This window comes from Symphalangus syndactylus, chromosome 9, assembly GCF_028878055.3.
Source record: "Symphalangus syndactylus isolate Jambi chromosome 9, NHGRI_mSymSyn1-v2.1_pri, whole genome shotgun sequence".
Lineage (NCBI taxonomy): Eukaryota > Metazoa > Chordata > Mammalia > Primates > Hylobatidae > Symphalangus > Symphalangus syndactylus.
In genome coordinates, this window is record NC_072431.2 from 104,591,910 (window position 1) to 104,614,621 (window position 22,712).

The 22,712-nt window shown below is 42.5% G+C and overlaps 1 long non-coding RNA gene across 1 annotated transcript; it reads left to right on the top strand.

The window, feature by feature from the left end:
• Positions 1–38: 38 nt before the first annotated feature.
• On the top strand, positions 39–14,048 carry LOC129490134 (uncharacterized). Its single transcript, XR_008660179.1, has 3 exons — positions 39–190; positions 1,354–1,528; positions 13,829–14,048. It is a non-coding gene; the product is annotated as an uncharacterized lncRNA (long non-coding RNA).
• Positions 14,049–22,712: the final 8,664 nt, after the last annotated feature.

Below are 22,712 nucleotides of genomic sequence, written 5' to 3' on the forward strand. Positions count from 1 at the left end.
GCAAAGCTAGACCATTCCCAAAACTGCTGAAAGACTGGTGTTGGAGGCTTTACCTGCTAGCTTTTTAAAATTAGCTATCAGATGATTCTAAAATTAGAAAGAAGCTAAGATGGAAGTGAAATGTGAAATGGCATGGAAAGAAATGGGTAGCTGAAAGTTCTGGATCATGGGATCATTTCCTCTGGTGGTGGTGAGCACAAACTTAGATTTCAACTTTTCCCCCTAATATATGTTCTTAAGACATGATTGCCAATAGGGCAGATAAACCCCATGGAGTGGTTTCCAAAGGAGGCCAGTGATGAATTTGTTTACAAATTAATTGGTCAGGGCTCTGACTTTAGCCTTTAAGTCCTCAGCAACTGCCGACAACTTTGCCCTAATTTTGGGAGGAGATTATATCTGGCTGGGTTGCTGAGCTCTTTCTCAGAACCTCTTCTCAGGACAGTTGCCAAATGCTCTTTTTGAAACTGTGTTCTGAAATCTGAGGAAAGTTGTTTTGGGTCGTCGCCTGGGGCCTGATGCCCCAATTGGAGACACACATGTTACAATCTTTATATTTCATTAGAGTTGAAAGCAGATATCATCAACCTTCTCCCGCAGCTCCCCATAACTAGAAAGATTCTCTGAACCTTACCAGTTGCCTGATGAGAAGCAAGGAATTTTACCTCTCTATTGTTGGGCAATTTCTTAGTCCAACAAAGTCCTTCTCAATGCTTTTAAAACCAGGGCTCCCTTTGAGAAATCATGAAAGATTTCAAGCTTAGTGTGCTGGAAAGACTGGTATACCTCCCTGAACCTCGATTTTATTCTTTGACTTGAATAATTTGGGTAGGTTTCTGTTTCTTATCACACATGCCCTAATTAAGCCTCTAGAAATGGGAACATATCTAGAAGGGTCACTAAAATATAGCTGAGTTTCAGCCCTCCAAAATGTGAATAAGACATTATTGCCCTCATAACTTTAATGTTTCTCTAGGAATCATGATGATATGAAAATGCAGCCTCTTCATTCATTTTGTTTTAAAAAACAGTGCCGTTTAATAAGAAAAAAGATATATATCTAGCCAAGGGGAGGGAGGGTGACGCAAGAGGAGTAGGGTGAGGAAAAAAAAGGAGAAAATAACAAAATTGTCCACGTTAGCCTTTGCCGCTGGCTTTTGAGCTATTCTTAATCCTGTCAGCACAGTTAATGAGGGAAAAATAGTTCCCAGAAGAAAAGTAGCTGGAGGCACTGACCTGCCCTCCAACCCCCTCATGCCAAGAGGGGCAAAGTCTAGAGAGTTTCCCCAGTGAGAGTTACTGGGAAAATGACTCTTGGTCCTGGGTAAAACTTTCTTTCTCTGTCAACCTCAGGGGCAAGTTAGTTTATGGCCAAGAATATACACGGTGCTTCAAATGCAAAGGAAGAAACTGTCTCTTCAAATGGTTTACGGCTTAGATGGGGAAGAAATGTCTACACTCTAGAAATGAAATGATGAAAGGACCTTACAGAGCAGGGGTACTCCTGAGAGAGCCAGGGGATTCACAGGTAAGCATTCTTGTGAATGCTTTACACTTTGACCAGTGTAAAGCTTTCACACTGGAGTAGTTGGGAAAGACTTCAGGAGAAGGTGGGTGCTGGTAAACCTCAGAGGAAACATGGCTCCATGTGGATGAGGAGAGGCAGGAAAGAATGTGGATAGAGTATCCTGTGTTGGAATGGCAGGAACAGAGTGGCCTGATCCGAGGGAAGGCTTTGTATTCAGTTGCAACAGTTAAAATAGAAAAATGTCTTGAGTTAATGTTGCCTTCATCTAAATGCCAATTACACTCAAATCCACCCTCCATAAGCGTGTTAATGGCTAGGTGCAGTGGCTCATGCCTGTTATCCCAGCACTTTGGGATATCAAGGTGGGAGGATTGCTTGAGCCCAGGAGTTGTAGACCAGCCTGGGCAACATAATAAGATCCTGTCTCTACAAAAATTAAAGATTAGCCAGATTTTGTGGTGCCTGCCTGTAGTCCCAGCTATTCGGGAGGCTGAAGCAGAAGGATGACGTTAGCCCGGGAGGCTGCAGTGAGTCATGATCATGCAGCTGCACTCCAGCCTGAGTGACAGAGCAAGACCCTGTCTCTAAAAAACAAAAATAAAAAAAAACACTTTTCATTACCAGCTTAGTTTGCATAATCCAAGACAATATACAACTTGATTTCACATATTAAAGTTAGGCAGGGTCACCTGGGATTCAGATACTGCAGAATTTTTTTGGGTGAGCTCAGAAAGAGATGGGAGAAAGTAGGCTAATAAGAAAGTCACCTATCTCTTATTTTTAAAAAGGAAACCTTAAGTCAATATTTCCATAAAATTTTATTTTGTGTTTATAATCTACACTATAAACCCAGTTTCTAATTTTAGCACTGAAATTTAGGTACCAGTAGCAACAGATAGGTGCCTTGCCATAATAAGGCCTACATTTTGCATTTACAGAGCATTTTCACATTCATTACCTTATTTTGGTAGTCTGTTCCCAATTTTTATTCTTGCTGCTAAGGGTTTTCTACAATGTCACAGAGCTACATAATAGGAGAATCCAAATTCAAGGCCAGGTCTCCTGACTCCCAGTCTAAGACCTTCCCAAACCTGCGCCACACCACCTGTTTCGATGGAGGTGTCTATTGTGTAGGCCCAGAGGCAAACACAGCTATCCTGGTCGTGGATGAGGGCACCGCAAGCCAGCCAGTCTCACTCACTGTCGTGGGAGCACAAATTGGTATGCATCCTTTGGAAAAAGCAATTTGGTAAAATGTATTGAGAACCTTAATACTGTTTCTACACTTTGACCCAGTAACTCTACTTACAGGAATCGATCCTAAGAAATTAATGTGATATGTGGCGGAAGGTTTACATAGAAATATCTTTACTGGAATGCTACTTGTAATTCCAACAATAAAAGGTTAGTTAAGAACATTATGGTGCTGAGTGCAGTGGCTCACGCCTGTCATCCCAACACTTTGGGAGGCTGAGGTGGGTGGATTGCTTAAGCCTAGGAGTTTGAGACCAACCTGGGCAACATGGCAAAACCCTGTCTCTACCAAATAATACAAAAATTAGCTGGCGTGGTGGTGCACACCTGTGGTCTCAGCTACTCAGCAGGCTGAGGTGAGAGGATCACCTCAAGGGTGTAGTGAGCCATGATCATGCCACAGCACTCTAGCCTGGGTGACAGAGTGAGACCCTGTCTTAAAAAAAAACCCAAAAAACATTATGGAAATAATGTGAAAATATTTATTATTTAAGCTCAAATGAAAAAAGTCATCATCCAGATAGAATAACTAGCAGAGAAACAAGATGTATACCAAAATGTTAAGGCTTAACTGTGACTAATGAGATTACAAATACAATTTTTTACATTTAATACCCATTTCCCATGTTTTCTATAAATAAGATGTTGTAATTTTATAATCAGAAAAAAAGATTATATTTTAAAATTTTTAAATTATAAAAGCAGCCAGTGAGACTAAACACTAAAAATAAGGAGTGATTTGGGGATTAAAAATGGTCATTTTATCTAGATTGGTTCATAAACTGTATGGCTCATGTTCAGGAAAAACTAACAAATAAAAATATAGTGCTAATTTGTTACATTTCCAAGGAGAAGATTAAGGATGTATGATTTAAAGATGAAAACCACAATTGCAATAGAGCATGTGGCAAATATTTCAAGCTAGCAAAGTTTGACTAGGTAGTGGAATCACTTTCATGAGTAAAGAAAGCTATACTGAATGTGTAGGAGTGAGGCTCTAGGAAGCCTCACTAGGAGAAGCTCTTGCAAGATCCCTGCACCATGCGGTCAGCTGGTTTCTTCCTCCGTGGTCTTTGGCCCTGGCTTGTTTTGCGTGATAAAAAGTAAGAGTCATCGGAGAGCTTCATATACAGCAAACACAACCTCAGAGATATTTTGGAGCTTTCTGGGTGGGAGAGAAAGACGTGGCAAAAGCAGCCGAAGGATTCAGGGTTAACACTTTGCCTTTTGAAGAGACTTCAGTTCTTGGAGGGCTTCCAGTCTGAATTTGGGGAATTCATCAACAGGAAAACAAATAGCTGGCAGGCTCTGTTTTACTCTGCCCTTCTTAAGGTTGCAACATAAATCTCCCAACTTGGAAAGCATTAAGGCCGAGGAGACATTTTGTGAGTTTAGGGACTCTCCTCCAGTCTGCATGAACCACGTCTACCCTCATTTCGGGAAAACACAGGCACCAGCCCTCAAGGTGCTGCGGGAGACAGTACTGACACTGTTTGACTCGCTTGGGGCAGACTGGGGAAATGAGAGCTGGAAAACTTGAGTTCTCAAGTGAGAGCTGTTGGTCTGCTTTGGAAAAAACCCACTTATGCCAGGAGAATGAAAGCCCTGAGAAGTTCTCACTGGGTGAGTTTATAGCAAGCTTGCCATGAAAAATACCCAATGGTTCTTTGATGGTGTCTGAATTGTAATATAGCTAGATCAATGCTGGAAGCAACCTTCTTCAACACCACTGGAATATGTACGCTCCCATTCCCAACGTTTCCAATGAGCAGAGAAGCTAATGCTGGAAACCATTACATATAATCCAGAAAAACTCTCTATGTAACATTATAAAAATTGAATATGTGTCAGAAGTGGATTTAGATTCTTTGGGTTAATATTATTTTTGCAATTAAGTAAGAAACTGACATTAATTTACTTGCTCTGTGTGATTAGGTTAATTTACTCCAGAAAAATCTTGCATTTTAAAAATTAAAAATGGTAGCTCTATCTTCTCATTATCAGTCAAACTAGCAGTGGCACTACAGAAACATCGTCATTTTGTACTCAATTGTGCTCTTATACACAGTCAAATAAGCACTAAAAATGACAAATTACCGTGCTCTGATAGATCTTCATGTTTAAGTACCTCCAAATAACTGTCCATTTGTGAATGGTTAAGCTTAATCCATTATTTTTCCTATAAGCAAGATAACCTCTTTCATAAATAGAAATCTACAAATAATACTTAGAGCAGTTTAACTCTTAGATATAATAATGCCACAGTATATAGAAAACAAAATAGGCTTACAAAAATAAAGCTAAATAGTTTATCCTTTTTTTGACCTTCACAAATATAAGTGTTCTATCTATGGCTCTATAAATTGTTTAAATCCTTTAATGATGCAAATGTGCTGATAATGTTCTTATACTTGCTGGAACTATGGTTCTGTTAATATTTTGAAAATTACTTTAATTAACCTTATATCATTTTGTAGTAGTTATAGAACACTTTGGTATTTTTCAACTGTGGACTAATTTGTTTCATCATTAACCTTGGGTTTTACCCTTGGTAATTATGGTAATTCATAATTTGGGTTGTCTCAGGTGCTAGTGGATTCGAACAATACATATGGTGGGAACCATCAATAACTTTGGTAGTCAGGATTCTTTAGTTTGCAGGGGACAGAAAAAAGGCTTGGCAGGCTGGAGGGTAGAGGGGCAGGGTTCCGCAGAAGATTCCAGGAATGGTTTTTAGTTGGCCAAGGACTCTGGTGGAGGAAGGGGGATGCTGAGTGGCCTAGGTCAGGCACTCACCTGACCCTCCACCCTCCATAACTCCTCCTTCCGAAATCAGAGAGGGAGGAATCTGTGATAGAAGAAGGAGGGGAAGGAATGGATAGCCCCAAACACTGTGCACTATAATAGTTAATCATATTGATAGTGAGCACGCGGTCTGTCTCTCTCTTTCTCTCCAGGCAGCCAAAGACTGCCACCGTATGCAACTGAGTCCTGCATTTTTCATCTGCATCCCCAATTTGTCACTCGAAAACCCAGGTCTCAATCCTCCCTGATTTTTCTAGAAAACACCACTAGTATCCAATTCAGCAGGTCCCTATCATGGGCAGTGTGGGGGCGCCGGGCGTGGGCGATGCTCGTGTGTGACTCGCAACTGTGCAGCCATCCCCGCTGGCGTCCTGGCTCCCCTTCCCTCTGAAAGCGCCGCGGCGGGCCAGCAGGGGGCGAGTTTCATTTCCGCACGGGAGACCCAGCCGGAATCACAAATGCCGCGAACGACACCCTCCTTTCCTGATCTGGCCAGGAGTGTGTCATTAAAACTCTCAGTTCTGCTTTTCCGTATATTAACATTATCTTCATTTTGAGAACATCACATTCAGTGACAGAAAAGGAGATCCCATGAGTCACTGGAGGTAGACTTAAAATAGCTTAAGTATGATATTTCATAGATGTTAGTGACATCACTCGAAGAAGCAGTGCTTTCAAAGAGCAGAATTCCTCATATTCACTCTTCGGATACCCAGCAGTTTTCAAGATCTCGGTCTATACCTAGCCCTTTTCTTGGAGGAAGATGCTCATATTCCCACACAGGCTACACAGGGGGCAGGGAAGGTTGGGACAGGTGGCACAGGGCCACATGAAACCCCCCGTCCTCCTGCCGGGGCATCTTACATATTGCTGCCACTGCCGAGGGGGCATATCTGTGTATAGCTGCCCGGCAGAGTGGAGGGAAGTTGTTATGTGGGAAGGAAGACTCCTGGGTGGGTAAGAGTTTGGGCTAAGTCCCTCCTGGTCTAGGTAACTTAGCTGGCCCCTGCAGATACGAGTGGTGGGAGACGGGCTCCCGCGGGTGAGAGAGGGGAACCACAGAACCACAGGCTTTTCTCGGGTCAGGGAAAGACCTTAGAGATCACTTAGCTCAATGTCTTCTTTTCTTGACGCCCAAGGAAATTGTGAACAAATTCACTACCACAGAACTAGGCAAGTCCCCTGGTGGGCAAATGGACACCTTCATAGAAGCCATTATCTTTCCTTGTGTATTATGTATCAAAGGCTAACTGTTTAACAAGCAACCCCGTGTCACAGTGGCTTAACACAAAACAAGTTATCTCTTGCTCTTGGAACCACTGAAAGTCAGTGTTTCTTGGGCAGCTTCCATGCAGTGAGTCAGGGACCCAGGCACCTTTCATTCTGTGGCCCCACCATCCCTAAGGGCCTTAATGTTTGCTGCTGAGTACTCTGCATCTGGCTGTGACAGGTAGAGAGACAGAATGAAGGACTATGCAGGAGGTGGGCAGGCCTCACTGCCACTCACATTCCACTAGGTAGACGCCACTCACAGGGCCAACCTTCCCCCAAGGAGAGCTGGGAAATGTAGTCCAGCTGTGTGCACAGGAAGAAGATGGGATGGCTCCGGGCAAGCACACAGCAGTGTCTGCCCCACCTATCTTCAAAGGAAACAGTCTTTGAGTTCTTTTGGGTTATTTACACTGGGTAGCAGAAGGCATATGATCTTTGGAGGTGGACAGACTTGGGTTTGGATATTGGCTGTGTGACCTTGGGCAAAGAATTAACCTTTAGCCTCAGTTTGCTCAGCTGGTAAATGGGGCTATCTTGTGGGTATTACCTGAGGTAACGAATGTAACTTGTCTATGTTACCACGTGGTCTCACATACTTGTTTGTACAAACCAATGGGGCTGGGAGTATTGCTGGGGGAGGAGGAAACAGACTTCCTGTGTCCCATTTCCCCAACCCTGGATGGCAGCACTGCCCAACAGCTCCATTAGACGCCAAGAGTGGTGGCACTTTCTTCTGTCACTCGTTAAATTTCAATGTAATTCATTCTAATCAATATGGGACTTTGGAAGGAAAAACAGCATTCCCCAAACCCACAAACAACCATTTTATTTGATTCATAAAAATTCAGTCACTGAGAAGGCAGTTCCAGCAAGCGAGTTTTGATCCTTCTTGCTCAGGCTGAGGTGGTCACATCTAGAAACCAGTGATTTTAAAATCCTATTTTCTTCTGAAAACAAAAAAAAAAATTTCTGAAGGGCAGTGAAAAGAGAAATAATCTAAGCTGAAGTGTCACTTTTCACTTATGGATATTGATGCTCTAAGACTAAATCTGGCTCACAGGAGTAAAGAGAACTGCCTTCTCATCATGGGTGAGACCCTACAGGGTGAGATGTGGCTCAGGTATCATGGTGTGCCCAGGGACTGGCACATTAGGGGCTTCAATAAATATTTGCTGATTGAATTAATAGGTGATTGAAGACAGTTACAGAAGTAATAACAATGAAAATAATTTTTTTGGCCTGAAACGTCTTTTTTTTTTTTTTTTTTTTTTTTGTGGGGTGGGTTGGGTGGGGGGAGGCAGTGGAATCCTGCATTTTAGTTTTTGGATTCCCTGAATGGTTTCTTGAATCATAAATGTTTGCTAAGCACACACACACACGCACGCACACACACACACACACGCACACACGCTCATACACATGCCGACATTCTATAGGAAGGTAAAATAAAGAGGAAGCCCAATTGTGTCTGCCTTTTTAGGGCATTGTCCTTTAAAATAACCTTCCAAGCCCAGCTAGTTAAGCTTAGTGGCGATAAGATATTGAAAGCAATAAATAAATCCACATCCGGATCTCAGAAGGTTAAGTTTTTTGAGAAATTATTGTTCAAATCCAAGGGTAAAATGGCGCCTGAAATTACAAAACATGGTCCTGTAGTGCCCTCTGGTGTCTTTTGCCTGGAATTGTCAAAGCCTGCCATTGCGCCTAGCTCTAGTTATTAGCATAATCTTGATTTATTTGAGTCGGGGACTTTGGGGCCCTGGCTGATTTGGAGGGGAAGTGGGGGACGCAGGCAGCTGGGACTACTTTCTTTCAGGCCCTTTTTCAAATGGGTTACCAGCACAATATCAAAATAATTTTATATTAACCCTGGTATAAGATTTAAAAATTGAAACGAATTATTATCTTGAAAAGAAGACTTTTACCTCCAAAAAATTATTGGCTTTTTTTCCAGAAGGCATATTATGCAGTTTCCTTTGTCCATTAAGCTATTCTTTGCAAATCAATTGGACAGAGGACAGTTTTTAATTTCAGAAATTAATTATCACATGTAATAACTGAGCCATTCTTTATTTTTTCTTGATACCCATTCAGTTAAATAAAAGACATGCGAGCTAGTCTATGAAATAGAATAAAGATTATGAATAAAATTAAAATATTCTAAAAGAAAGTATTTTTTATGTTAAAAAAAACTGTTGTTGAAATTTATTCCATAAGGATGTTCATATTTTGAGGAAGGGGAAACTGGTCAAATTATACATATTTGGCGACTGAAAATGGTGAAAGGCAATCACTGAGAGTTTTAGATTGTTAGTATTTGTTAATGAATCTGGCTTAACTCTAAATGCTGCAGCCAACATGGTAAAGTGCTATGAAAAAAGAAGGGTCTTCTTTCACCACCTTCTGTAAAGATGAAAGTCAATTTAATTCAATTTGTAGGTATTTAATGGGTGGCTCTGAGCACCAGGGACTGGGCTTAGGCCTGGCCTGGGTGGCATCCCTGACCCTCAGGAGCTCCAGGCCCAGGAGGGGGACATGTTGGCAACACCCACCATTTGCAGTCCAGGGGATGCAGGCTGTGCTGGAAAGACAGCATGCAAGAAGGAGCCTGTGAGATTGAAGGAATCAGGGGAGGCCTCCCTGGAGGACATGACCTTGGAAGATAGGAGTCAGCCAGGTGGGCAAGAGACGCAGGGCATCACAGACACAGGAAGGGCCAGCAGAGCGCTTCTTTGGAGCAGGGATATGGAGAGGAGAGGTCAACCTAGAGAGAGTCCCCAACATGCTCTACTGAGCCGAACAGTTTTATAACAAGAGCCTGGAGTACTCTGCAGGGTTTAGGCCAGAGAGGAATACGTGTAGCCCAGTAGCCCAGAGAACATGGGTTGGAGAGGAGCCAGCTGAGGTTGACCACAGATTCTCAGTGGAAGGACAGTGCATGTCTCAAATTCTTCTCGCTTTGTGACACTAGTCACCAACGTTTATGAAGACCCTTGCAGGCAGGAGCGCAGAGCAGAGAAGAGACTGGAGCTTTGGCACTTGGCAAGACCTCCCTGAAAGCCTGGCTTGCCCATTGCCAACCTTGGGCGGGTTTCCTGACCTCTTGAAGCCTCAGTGTTTTCCCCAGTGAACTGGGCATGATGAAACTACCTTCCAGGATTGGAGAAGGTGTATAGGATGTGATTGGCAGAGGGGCTGGCACATTGCAAGTGCCCTGTAAATGATACTTGACTTTTATTAAACGGAAAATGATTCACATCATAAAAGCTCCAGACCAAGCCAGGGCCCTGCATATAATCTCATGGCAACTGCAAACCATCTTATAGCATCTGGTTATGTATATTTTTATATGATTATATGATTAATGTCTGCTCCTTCTTCTAGCTCCACAAAGGCAGGACTGTGTCCCGCTGACAGCCCATGTGAATCTTGTCACCATGGTTCATGTGCATGGAAGGTGCTAGAAAATAGCCATCAAATGAAGGACAAGGAGAGTGGCTGGGGACAGCTCTGCCAACATCTTCTTGCTTTGGTGATGACAAAACTAAAAAATAGTAAAGGAACCCGAATATTTCCCATAATACTGTGATTCTGGGACTGAAAACTTGTTTTGTAACATACAGTTGAATTAGGGGCGTTAGTGTCCTCATTCTAGCCAAGTGGGAGGACAAAGTAGTGGTTGAGAGAACTGGCCTCTGAGTCAGAAAGACCTGGATTAGAGTTCCAGTTTCATCACCAACTTCTCTGCGCCTCCATTTGCTCGTCTGCAGAATAGGGATGAGATGCTTTGTTTGCAGAGTCCTGAGGACTAAACAAGGCAACCCACTTAACACCCTTAGCACAAACTCAACTCCTGTTTTTAGGTGGTATTGATTATTGACTTTATGGATGAAAAATGTCTTTCAGATTCTGGTTCGCTGTTCTGTAGGACGGGAAAGACAAATAGTGGTTTCCATATTTATTCCCTGCAGTAAAGAAAAATTATCCTGTATTCAGTTTTAAATGTTTAAAAATCTCAAAACAACAACTTCTCTGCATCTCTAAATTCACATCAAAATTTTTCAGTGTATTGACAGAAATTGTATATAGCTGTAATTAGTTAATACTATGTGCTGTTTTCAGGTTTTAGCATCGTTTGAATATATATGTGTGTATGTGTTTATGTATTTTTAGGAAGTAAATTAATTCATTCATCTTTATATATAAATATAAAAATATTCATTTTTATACTAACATGGAAACAATGAGAGACTGGATGAGTTTGACTTCATTCCCATGCCAACCTAGTATTGGGTGCTGGGACTAAAATCTTCGTCTCTGGAGAGTTTTATGAGTAAGTTTGGTGTCGTTTAATTCCTTGTACAATGTCTTCCTGTTGCTTGTTTGTTCCTTCCTTCCCCCACTCATCAGCGTGGGTCGAGGGCTCACCACCTGCAGGCAGAGGACTGAGTCAGAACTGTAGATACAAAGAGGTCCATGCACCGAAGGAGCTTGGGTTGCGGGCAGAGCTTCTCAGAGGGGTGTGGGTATCAACCCTATGGTGTTTTGGAAACTTGGACTGACGTTTTGGTCATCATAAAATTGAGTGGGCAATGAAGATATTCCGTGGGCAGAGGCCAGTGTTGCTGGAGATCTCAGAATGCCTAAGAGTAATGCCTGGAGGAATGCCACTGTGCTCCTCTCCACACCGTCCTCTGACAGCCAAAGGCTGTCCTGCCTCCTGCATGTCTGTCAGATGTCCCATCAGACAGTCACTGATAAGTGAGGAACCTGGTTATAATTATCTAAGCCTCGTTCCTGAGTTTGTTTTATAATTAAACACAAAGGCATGTGTATGTGTGCGTTTATATGTTTCGTTTTATATTCATATAAGTATATAAATGTTTAGTTTTTGGCTCTGAATTTTCCACCATGCAAATCAAGAGAAGATTGTACTTCATTGTGTTGAGGGTTTCATTAAGAGTTTTTCTTCCATATGGGATGAATGTCATCCATGGTATCTGAGTCACCTGCACAGCATGCTCTGTGGGGCCACACTGTGGGGCTCCTGCACAACCCATGGGGTTCCACACAGGGGGCAAGTGCTGACCATGGCTGTATGCCTTCTGGTAGTCAGTTGGAACATTTACTTGTTGATATATATATATATATATATATTTTTTTTTTTTTTATCACAAATTACTTTTGTTTCTCCTTTCTGTTACAGGTAGGGCATTGTATTGATTGTGTTGTCATTGTTGAAATTATGTGCTTAGGTAGATTATCTCCGAATTCCATTTCTGGGAAGAAAAAAAGAGGCATTACAGAATATCTGTTATAAGAAGGGGCTGGAGGGTAAGGCATAGGGACCGCTGATCTAGGGGACAGAGACAGGAAAACAGATGGGTATCGTGCTGGAGAAATGGGTTGGAGGGGCCCTGGCTGGGAATGGAAGTGGAGACCCTGAATACAAATAGACTAAAGCAATTTAATTTATTATTTTTATTTTAGTTTTTGAGACAGGATTTTGTGATGTCACCCAGGCTGGCATATAGTGGCATGATCTCGGCTCACCTGTAACTTTCACCTCCTGGGCTCAAGAGATCCTCCTATCTCAGCCTCCCTAGTAGATGGGACTATAAACACATATTGCGATGCCTGGCTAATTTTTACTTTTTTTTTTTTTGGTTTCACCATGTTGCCCAGGCGGGTCTCAAACTCCTGAGCTCAAGTGATCCTCTTGCCTTGGCCTCACAAAGTGCTGGGATTAAGGTGTGAGCCTCTGTGCCCAGCCAAAAGCACAATTACTTTAAAATGCTATTAGCATACATATTAACTAGAAAGAAAAATATCATAAGCATTCAAATCAAAATATCTTCCAGCTTGCATCAGGAAGTGGAAAGAGTTATGTGTTCTGAACTTGATGGTTCCTTAACTTCCACCCTGACTCTGAACCGTAGTTTCCATACCTGTAAAATAACTGGGTTGGGTTCAATCTTCTGTGGTGTCTTTCTTTGCTAAAATTTTATGAGTCATCGACAGCAGCTGTCTGATAGTAAATCTGTCTCATTTTTCTTATCGTGAACTTCGTAAAGAGGCATGGATTTTTTTCATGTTATTTTCCAGTAAAAAATTTAAAGACTACTTTTAAAATAAAAATTGGGCAGAAGGTGAAATAAAACCCTGTAATTCTATGAATCTGCAAGTTTGTGGAAATTTTACTTAGCATATAACTGCTAGGTAGAGTTTAATGAAGACGTATGAGTTTCAAATCCATCTCTACCAATCATTAGCTGCATGACCTTGCTTAACTTCTTGTCTCAAAATGGGAAAAATAATTATCCCTACCTCTAGTACTATGAGATTTAAATGAGATAATGCCTCCAAAACACTTAGAACCTACCATGCCATTCAGTTTTGAAAGATGAAATAGTTTTAGAGATTGAATGCATAACAGTGAGAATATACTTAGCACTAGTCAACTGTACACTTAAAAATGCTTAAGATAGTTCATTTTATGCCATTTGTTTTTTACTACAATTAAAAAAAATGAATTGGCCAGGTATGGTGGCTCATGCCTGAAATCCCAGCACTTTGGGAGGCCAAGGCAGGAGGATCACTTGAGCCCAGGAGTTGAATGCCAGCCTGGGCAACACAGTGAGACCTCATCTCTACAACAAATTTAAAAATTAGCTGGGCATGCTGGTACATGCCTGTGGTCCCAGCTACTTGGGAGGTTGAGTTAGGAGGATCGCTGAAGCCTGGGAGGTCAAGGCTGCAGTAAGCTGTTGTTATGCCACTGCACTCCAGGCTGGGTGACAGAGTGAGACGCTGTCTCAAAAATAAATAAATAAAATAAATATAGAAATTGGATTGCAATACATGTATACAAATATATGTACTAAATGCTTAATAAATATACTGCACCTATTATTTTACTACTTATTTTTGTTTTCTGGTGGGCTCTCATGTCGCCCATACATTCCACAGACAAGGACCAAGTACTGGGCTAGGCTGAGGAAGTTAGAGAAGAACATCATTGCTGACCTCAAGAAGCTAAGGCTCAGAAGGGGAGACAGGGGAGTAAACAGCTGCCACGGAAGGTGCCAAGTGCTACGGCAGGCATGTGACCAGCAGGATATGAGGATTCACCTTCAGCTCTCTGTGTGCCTATTGTGGGGAGATCCCAAGGTGAAGGGTAAAGACAAAGCGGGGGAACTGCCAGGGGAGGCTTTCTACAGTGCCTGGGGCCTGAGCTCAGGCATGGAGGACACAGTGGAGCTGGCCAGGCTGAGATGGCACAATCTTGATTCTCTGACTTGATGATTGGAGAATGCTGGTTCCACATGTGCACTGAGATACTTATGATAAGGGTAAACAAAAATCCCTGAACAGGGGATGAGATGGTACCAGGAGTGAAAAGGCACAACCTTGCTTGCCCAAGAAAGACCAAACCCCAATAAGTGGAAAACACCACATTCCTTCCCCTAAAGCCAAGGCTCCTCCATACGAAGGGGAGGATGGTAAGGCCCTCTGTGTGCACTACACATGGTCCAGGCAGAGTGCTGTGTCCATCGCTTGCCCATCCCCTGGGCCTGGCCTTCACACTGTCCAGGATCTGTTTAGGGGGGCAGCCCTATCTACTTGCAGTTCACCAGTCACATGCAGCAGCACAGACCAGTTCCCCTCCACCTGCCTGCCACCCACACTGACAGGAGATGAGATGGGAAATAATGGGCCTTCCTCTCACCTCCCACATGAGCATTTGAGTTAATTCGTATCTGGGCCTCATGACTCAACATATTGTTTTGCGCATTTGCTTTATCACAGACTAGTGGTTCTAATAAAATTAGTGCTATTCCACATTATTGGTTCAAAATTAGAATTACATGAACAAAACAGATACAACCTCACCCAGTCTTCTAGGGCTAAATCATGGAACTGACTGCAAAATTTCTTTTTTTTTTCACCTCTGTAGTTTCGTTTTCAGGTTGCTTTCAGCCCTTAAAAGAACAAGACCTATTTCAACTGGATTTTCCTACAGTTCTTAGGTAGGTGAGTGTCTAATTCAGCACACAAACTGGGACAATCATGAGAGTGAAAGGCAGGCTATTAATAGTTAAGCAAGGACAATAGCATATGCCAGAGCTGCCACAGGCAAACTGTGACAGGTGGTCACCCTATTTTTAGGGGCAGGCTGACCCTCTTCAGTAGTCATGAATTAGTCTTACTAAGCAATGCTGCTTTTTCTGATGGCTTTTTTTTTTAAACACGTTAATTTGGGGCAATCATCTCAACACATTTGAGAAATTAAAAGGAAAAGCAAAGATATATTTACATCCAGACATATGTGATTGCTTGGGACTTCCTTTGATGTGAAACTTGCAAAGTATAAGGGGAAATCCGGGCTGGCATTTCTTTATGCTTGTGACCTGGACCAAAATATGAAAATGTACTTATTTTAACCCAAGGCACTGGAAATGTTGTACAAGTAGCACTAGAGTCTCTCTCCATTCCGCAAAAGTCAGATTTGAGCGAAGGGAAAGTTCACCCTTTGAAGATGGAATGTACATCAGTAAATATGAGACTGTTTTTCTAGGAAATACTGCTTATTTAGGAAGATCCAGGTGTTATCCAGAGAGCTTGACCTTGACTCCAGGTTGATTCAAGTGAAACGTATTCCTGCCTTCAACGCTGCCATCTGCCATCCATCCGTTCCGTAATCTCATCTAGCCAAGGAATGGTTTTCCATATGAAAGCATGAGATATTATGCTTTCCGTTTTGCCGGTGATCCTGAAACATGTGAGCTTGAGGCAAAAAAAGTAAAGTGCTGTACCTTTGGTCCTTAAAGCAGCAGTGATTTCTCCAAATGCGTGGGCTGCATCTAAAAGCATGCCACCACCTCCCCCCTTCCATGGCACAGGTTTGTGTGAAGACCCACTGTGATAATATACAGGATGGGATAGACTTTGCTAACTGTAAAACACCACAACAATATGAGTTATTTTTCTTGTTTGAGTGTTTCCTGGATGGAGTTGAAATATTTTGACCATCACAGATTGAACTGTAGATATCTCGCCCCATGGATGATGAATTGTGTTTTAACAAGGTGATGCTCCACTGAGCTGTAGGTTACATATTTCTCTGTCAGAAGCAGCCCACACTGAGCAAGGTAGAGAGTGGTCTTGAGTTAGGACATGTGTGGAGTCCTGGTGAGCTCTAGAGAATAAATGACTGCTAAGAAGGAAGACAACGAGACGGTGGGAAGGAAAAAAAAAAGGAGGGAGGAAGTGGTGGGGGAAGAAGGGAGGTACAGGGAGGGAGGGGAGAAAGGAAGAAAAAGAAAAGAAATGAAAGGTTCAGCAAGAACTCAGGATGGTTTCAATAGCACAATTTGCAATTCATCCTAAGGGAGCTGGGGCACCCACCCATCCATGACCATCCAAGGGAAAATCTTATTAGAATGAGGTCATCTTTCCCCTCAAAACAACCAAGACAGAAAATGGCAGGTGAATTGGAATTGCGCTCCCACCTTGCAATGTGTGGATGAGATTCGATTTCTCTCCACCATGTGTGTGGTGGGCCTCGGGCACCCAAGGCTGGCGTCCACACTGACGTAGACTGAAGACCCCAATAGGAAGATGGTCAAGGCCTGGGAGCTGGGTGCCTCCTGCAAGGAACTGCTGATAAAACAAACCTTCGTTAGGGCACAGGTTATCATCTTTTGTCAAAATTGTTCTCCCTCCTATCTCATAACAAGCCTGTCCGTGTTGTGTGTGCATGCATGTGGAGGGTGGGTGTGTGCTGCTGAGCGGGTGCATGCCTCCATGTGTGTTTGATGTCTCGTCTGGTGTGATTGAGGGAGAAAAGGGGTGGGGGGGGGGCTGTTCTTTGTTTATTTTGCAGATAAATCTCATCTTTAATCTGGATGCACAGCAATGTCTCGTGCAAAGGAAAGGAAGCCCCCTACACCACCCCATGACATCCATATAAATCACAGGTTTTATTCCTCTGCTGTGAGGGGGCACTGCAGAATGGAGCAACGTTGCAGACTCTCATTGGGTGATGCTTCATTACTTGGTGGAAAATCCCCAGGGCCAAAACATTATTTAAATGTGCTATGAAAATAAATGTGATTTATGTATGTGTCGTCTGCTGAGACGTTCTTCTCTGTTACTGCGGGTGATGTCGTGCATCAGGATTAGCGCCTCAATTTATCGCCGGTTCAAGCTCCACACATGCTCCAAGACAGTGTGTTGTCCGCAGCCCCGAAAGTTCCAGGAAGGAGACGGTGTTTGCTGAGTGGTGGGCTTTAGATATTCAGCAGTGTGGTTGGCTTTAATGGGCTGAGAATGTGTGTGTGTGTGAGTGCGTGCGTGCTCGTGCATGCTGGTGTTGAGCCTGGGCCACGGTTTTGTTTGAAAGGCGCAGGGAACAGACACTTTGTACTCGGATGCATCGATTTCCAATGGCAGCAGAATGCTGTTTCTGGTTGAAAGAGAAAGAAGAAAGCGAAATCTTCATTTCAGCTTAGGAATGGGGCCCACATGTTTAGCTCAAAGTGAGTGGAAATCTCTGAAAAGCAGGTTTGGGCTAATGAATGTCAGCAGGCCTTCAATGTAAATGGGATTTGATTAGCAGGAAGGAGTGTGGTTGAGATGTTTCCATTACCAAAGAAAGATATAGAGGGGCAAGGCTTGTCTTAAGGGGATGAAGAAGGTCCCTCCAGCTGCCCAAGTAGATCCTTTTCCAGGGGGCTTTCAGACTCTCAGAAAACATGGGGCTGACTTTGGCTCCTACCACATGCCACGGGGCACAAGACCATTGCTCCAGACAAGTAAACCTCAGGTGGGGGGAGGTGGCAGAGCTGCGACTGGACACCATGAATGCAATATTCTACAATACAGAACATTCCACCTCAGTCCTCAACATTGCCTTGCCTCTGTGCCCCTCATTTTAAAGATGACAAAACTGAGGACCACAGAGGTCAATATCCCAGAGTCTGGAACTCTTCATCCCTGGAGAATCCAGGCCTTCTGCTTCTGGAATCCTTCTTCTTTGGGCATTCTTTTAACTGGTAGCAACTCATGTCTTGCCAGTCTTGTCTCTGGCTCCCCTACTCTGTTTTTCTTCAAGATTAAGGGTTTAAATGATATCTAAAGTGGGACCTACCTAGAAAAAAGACCTACATAAAATTCCTTTTAGATTGATGTGGGGAAGCAAACAAAGGAACTTACAAATATACTCTATTAGGCTGTTATTTTAAATAAGCAACGGTTGCTCTGGAGCACTAATAGGAAACCTTAAAAAAACCTTTTTATTTTGAAATAATTTCAAATCCACATAGAAATTTCAAAAATAGTGCCAAGAGTTCCTGTACGTTTTTCTTCAGCTTCTCTCACCTTACCGTGTTTGCTTTATCATTCTCTCTCTCTCTCTGTCTCTCTCTCTCTCTCTCTCTCTGTGTGTGTTATTTCTTTTCTGAATGGCTTGGGAGTACACTGTACACATTCTACCCCTTTATCCCTAAATACATCAGTACACATTTCCTAAATTCATTTACACAACCACGGTACAGTTATGAAATCCAAGAAATTCACATTGCTATAGTATTATTCTCTAATTTATAGACCTTGTTTGAACTTCAGTAAATGTCCTACTAATGTCCTTTCTAGCAAGAAAAAAAAAATTTGTTTTCCACTTACTTTGGGATTGTGTGAAACTTGTGTCTCATTTATGGCGACTTATGTGAGAGGGTTGAGTGTGCTAAAGTTTTAGGCTGTTAAACTAAAAACTAAACATTACCTTAAAAATATGTATCTGTTATATCTATAGTATCTTCACCTTGATAATAATTCTTTGATAATTATGATTTAATGTCATAATGGGAAAATCCAAAACCTTTATATCTGTGAACCAAAAAATAAAACCAGATTCTGCGTTCCTTGTGCATTTCAATTTGGTGTAAGTCTCTTCAATATCTGCTTGGTTGGGAGCTGTGCCTTTCTATTTGCCTGCTCACAAGATTGCTGAAAGTCTTGGTGATGGTTTTGGCTCTGAATCCAGACTGAGTAAAACAAAAGTCCAAAGCGTGTTTTGGCAAAGTGTGGTGAGCAAGGGTGATTGGTCTGTAAGTGTGTTTCAGTGATGCTCAGTTCCTGGAGGAATGTGATGCTGGAGGCGCCCCTCATTATAGCTGCGGGGAGATCATCGGCTCCTGTGATCATATTGTGTGTCCCAAGACCCAGGGAGAGCCAAGTCACAAAATGAGAAGACAACATTGCTGGAGGAGTTGGTGTTTTCCACCGAGGAGGATTAGTGAAACACCTTTATAATGCTGGTGTTGACAGACGGGACTAACGTGGCTTTTATAGGCTATCAACTGAGTTACATCAGGCTTCTCCTGTGGGTAGCAGTTATGTTTTAGCCGACATGATTTGACCTGTAGTTTATCCAAATCGGTGTAATAATAAGCTAGGTTATAAGGGCGTTTACTTTGCCATATATGCTCAAATATAGTAAACTTGTTATAAAACCAAGCAAATAAGGGCTTCTGTTTCTCCCACTGGAGCCCAGTGAGGGTGTGAGAGTAATCGACTTGTTCCCCTCCAACACATATCCATCCAGAAGGTCTGTAAAAGCTCTTTATTCCTCATAGGGAAATGATTTTAGTCTTAGGAAGGAAACACATGGCTTTCTTCTTACAGCTTCAAGCTCCGTCTTGCCAGCTGCATTTATTTCTCTTGGCCTGGCACTAATGAAAGGAGACTTTGATGAGCTGTTCGAGTGGTCACTCCAGAGAGAGGGATGCAGAAAGTCTCGACTTTTTGGAAGGCGCTCCTTTCAAGAACATTTGTGTGTTATCTCTAACACACATCCCGGAGAGATATCTTTGGCTTTTGATGAAAAGCTCACGGGGCCCGATTTACCTGCCAGAATGGTTTTCTGTGGGTTGGGCTTCTCGGAAAAGTGATCTTGGGAAGGTAAAGTAGCTCCCTCCTTCAGCCGCCTTGTGTATCTCCCAGTCCCTGCTGGGCCTGGTATACTTTAAAGAAAATTCCTGCCTTTTTTATTTAAACTTTTTTTTTAAGGTGTTAGCAATCTGTCTTACGTTCTCCCACCCCTGCTGGGATTTATGATCCAGTTCGTATTTTACTACACCATCTTGGCAGGCTCCCCTCGTTGAAATTCAAACCGAAGCAACTCGATGGGGGAACAGACATAAAAATATTAATTTGGTAGATATTAAAAAAAATCACACTGGTTATAAATCAGGGGCTGTCCACTGGTTCCTTTCATCATCTAAATGGTCCTTCTAACCAGACTACAAATCTTACTGGAAAGGAGGAGGGGGTTTGGAAGGCGGGGGTCCCCTTCCTGAGGCTTTGGAGACAGCTTACATCCAACACTTCCTCAAACCTGGCTTTGTTTTCTAAAGGTAATAAAAAGTGAGTACCTCTGGTACAGGCAGGCTAATTAGCTGGCCTCACAGAACAAACTTGGGGCTTATAAGAAAGTTGGCTTGGTCTGAAAGAAATCAGGTTGTGGAAATGTTAAATGTTGATTTAAAATAAAGTCGGGGAGACATAAGATGTGTGCTCTGCTGTGGAGAAGGACTCACCTGCACTCACCAGCAGTGGAGCACTCAGTGATGCTCTGCAGTGGAGCACAAAAGAGGCAGGGGGCCCACTATGTTAGGAGGTGGTGTATGGAGAAGGGCTGATGCAGGGTCAAGGTGGTAAAGGCCAGGGGTAGCAGACGATGGCATGTGTGTACCCGTGACCGAACCTGAGGATGGGACAGTGTGCCTATGTCTCTACTGACACCTCCCGTGCCAGCCTCAGATTTTCATAGGGAGCCATAACTAGATAGAACCAGGGGAGGGAGGGCAGTAACATTCCTGTTGGGTAGAATTAAGAAAAAGTGGCAGAGAATTTCTCTTCCTGTAATGATATTTTAATGGACTCTTTCATTTCCATCTTACAGCTGATCTTTACCATTAAAAGACTCTTGATAGGTACTTTAAAATTTCATGAAAACTTCAGGAATTGGTTTTAAAAAACTGTGGATGGCTGGAAGGCTAAATACTTCTATAAAGAGATGCTAATAAAAATAGAAAGCTGTCCTCATTATAAATAGCCTTATATGCAAAGAAGTATGTAGCCATGATGGAAAATTCATTAGTATTCTAGAAGTCCAAAGCTCTATTTAGTGGCAAACATTTTAATAAAGCAATTGAACCCCAAATTCAGCCCCACTAGACCTATTGTTAAAGTGCATGATATCATGAAGCTCCAAGCACATCTACATCTTGAGATTTAAGGAGAAAGAAAATTCAGGAGCTGGAAAAGGCAACAAGTTTTCTGCAAAAATCAAAGCAAGTTCTTGATTCAGAATATTAGCTTGACAGCAGGAAGAAAAAAGGCTGTAAACCAATGCTGTTTTTTTTTTAAGGGAAAATATTTCTAACTAACAATTTGTTCATATTACTTATCTGCACTCTCCATAACAGCACTAAAGCAGGGGTCTCATTTCTGCCTGAACAGTATAATGATGAAAATTATTTCATCTTAAACAGAGATTTTTCTACTTGGTTACCGTGCAATCTAATACTGACAGTGCCTTGGACTTGAAAAATGATATTCTCATCTCTGAGAAATAGAAGGCGGAAGAAGGCACAGTCATTCTGAGCTTTACTCTAAAGCAATTATAAGCTCTTCACAACTCTCAGACAAGAATTGATTTCTATTTTTAGATTATTAAGCTGTGGGTGCAAGGAAGTCAGAATATGGGACCTAGTTTTGACCTTCTAGATTGAATTCCTCTTGAATTGATTCAATATTGAAAAGGAAAACTTTTAAAATGCATTTCTGCCTTATATTCTCCCCCAAATTCCCTTTATTTCTTTCCCATCTTTACCAAAACCTTCATGTTCATAAAGACAGATGAATAAGTAGGATAGTGAGGATAGTGACTGTGGGGTATTGGAATAGAACATAAACACATCTGAATTAATGAATTAGTTGTCATGTCCTAAAGAAACTCAGAAATAAGGAAAACCTCCAAAAGGTGGTGATGTTATGTTTGATGCTTTTGTTGCCATCATCAATGTGCTCCCTCTCATGCATCCAGAGGGGTCTAGCAACTCGCACTGTGGGCAGTCATATCACTTGTTTTTGGAAATAGTGTTTACATATACATTTATGTCCTAAATTGGATTGCCCCAGGAAGCCTAGAAGGGTCCTCTGGCTAGATTAAGGGCCCTTCGGAAGAGGCAGAAAGACCACTGCTTCCTTCTCTGACCCCATCAAATAGCTCAGACGTGGTCAAATTGGGCCAACTTCCAATTTTAGTACTGTCTGGACCGTAGACTTTGGAGCCCACCAGCTTTCTCCCACCCCAACCTGGGCCATTGATGAGGCCAACATCCTCACTGTTTCTCGAGAACATGTGTTCATCCCTGCCTTCCTTCACTTGGATTCTTCTATAGGATGTTCTCTCCTGCTGCTCCAGCTCTCAACTCTTCCCAGAATCTTCCATGTGCTTACCCTGACCATCCACCTCAGCTTTTGCTCATGCTGCTCTCTTTGTAATCTCTCTTGCGTTTCTGGAAGGGCCTTTCTTGTTTGGTACTCAATAATAATGAGGCACTCTCTTCAACTGTGCCCTTTTCAACCAGAGATAACCTCACTTCTTTGAGTCTCAGGTTTGCCCTTTCAAAATGATCACATATGCAGGGTTGTTGTGAAGATGAAACGGGACAGAGCACAAGGCCTGGCCCACAGCATGTACTTAATAAACAGCCCTGGCTTCTCCTTTCTTCCCAGGGGACCATGTTTCTCCTGTCTTTCTTTGCATCTAACAGTATTGTTA